We start from the raw sequence: 2,108 nt of genomic DNA, 5'->3' as shown, positions 1-2,108 counted from the left end.
TTGTTATTTTTTTTGAGGTTATTTTTTCCATCTTGTCTTTTTTGGACTAGAATTTAAAGCTGAGGCCAGCACGCCACTTTCCAAAGAAATGGAACTGTTATCCAAACCTGGACTCTGTTTCCTGCCCTGTTTCCTCAGCCACTTGTCAATATTTGATTTCCAGATCACAGGACCCCTTCCACTGCCAAGGTCCAGATCCCATCACTTAGAACAAACAGAAGAGGAAGTCAGCAGAAACCGCTCTGCTCACACTGTCAGCTTTTAGGGACTTTTCCCTGGTTGGTTTGCTCCTGCTCTTCCCCACTCCCAAGAATAGCAATGCAATGCTAACTCTGAACAGCTTTTGTTTGCTTCCCGTACTGTGTGGCCCCAAAGGACAATGCCTCCATTCACAAGCCAGTGGGATCCTAAATGTCAGAGTGAATGCTAGTGGCGAGGTTACTCTTCAATCCACTGGTAAAATTCTTCCACTGGCGTTTTATTTGTAATGCACCTCTTCATGGGTGCAATGAATTTAATTCCTTGCAGACTGTTTTTGAGTCTCCATTGCCAAGAGAGTGCAGGGGTAATCTTGCAAGGTGTAGAGACAGGTAGGAAGAAGGCAATAGGAGTAGGACTGGCATTGCAAATCCTCACCAGTCTGGTCAGTAATTTCAACTACCTGTCCTACAGCCGCAAAAGGATTGGGCACCCAGCCTCTTCTGGCCAAATCCCTCATGGGAGACGCCTAAAATGCACCCTTTCAGCCTGAGATTTTGTTCTCTGTGTAAAGCCAAGTGCTGCTGCCATTAGTAAATGAGACCATACTTTATTAAAACAAACCCAGGTCCTCCCAAGTTTATATCCAAAAGGAGACTTTCCAGGTGAGGATGGCATGCTAACCCTCCGGGGATTGGTGCACTGACAGGTGGGAGGGTCATGGTTCTCTGCCTGGAGCCTGGGTGTACACATAGGAAGTCCAATGTGAGTGTTACAACTATTTGATTATGGCTGTCACCCCATGCTAGCTCCCAGAGGTTCACTGTTCTCATTTTAAACTCTCCGCTCCCAGTGCGGATAAAACTCTTCTTGCCGGCAGAAAGGCTGCAGCATTTGAAAAAACTTGACTAAGACACAAGGGAGAACCAGAGGGATCTGAAGTCAAAGGAAATCTGAAGCCCGACATCAGCTGCATAGGGCACTAGGACATAGAATGGGATGGGGTTGGCACCCCATCCAGGCTACTTCCTACTTCTTGACCTCTGACCTTCCCTCCTCAGGCATCTTGTCTCCTGAGGGAGACCTCACTGGGCATGCTCCCTAGGTTACTTCCTATCAGTTGGTTATATTTCTGGTCTCCTTTCAGGTGACTGACCCTCATATTTCAGTTAGGCACCAGGGTGAGGATTTTACTTTGGACACAAACTGCAAGGGGGACAGTGCCAGAAAAATCAGTCATCTAGATAAGTAATAGTTTGATTTAATATTTTTTAAAAAGATTTTATTTATTTATTTGACAGAAAGAGAGCACAAGCAGGGGGAGTGGCAGGCGGAGGGAGAGGTTCTACAGGCATGTCCTTATCATCCAGTCCTTTTCTAACCCTTTAGCTAGTGTAGGTGGATTTCCATTACTTAGAATAAAAAAAACTCCTTGAGGCAAATTTAGTGAGCCAATAGGATAGTGGAGCCCTAGTAACATGGCTTCACTTTGTATGGCTGTCGTGGGCAATGACCATAGATTCATGAATACAGTACATGAGAAAGGTCAGAGAGGGAAGATAATATTAACAAACCAATTAGCAGGTAGAAAGCAATTCAGGGTAGTTCCAGGAGTGGTTATTTCAAGCCACTGCAGAAAGCCTGACTGGCTAACCACCATCTCTTCAGAGAATATTTCCCTGACTCCTAGACTGAGTCCCTCCAAAATTATGTAATCAAATATTTGTAAGAATGTTTTATTGTCTGTCTTCTTTGCTGGAATGGAAACACCCTGGGGGCAGGGGTCTACATCTGTTTGGTCGCCATTCGGACCCCAGTAACTAGTACAGTGGGTGACAATGCCAGGTGCTCAATACTAATTTATTAATGTAAACAAACACATGCATTGGGTAAAATAGTATCTCACTGTG

Source organism: Halichoerus grypus, chromosome 10, assembly GCF_964656455.1.
Source record: "Halichoerus grypus chromosome 10, mHalGry1.hap1.1, whole genome shotgun sequence".
NCBI classification, from domain to species: domain Eukaryota; kingdom Metazoa; phylum Chordata; class Mammalia; order Carnivora; family Phocidae; genus Halichoerus; species Halichoerus grypus.
The sequence above is the reverse complement of the archived record's forward strand: the minus strand, read 5'-3'. Positions refer to the sequence as shown.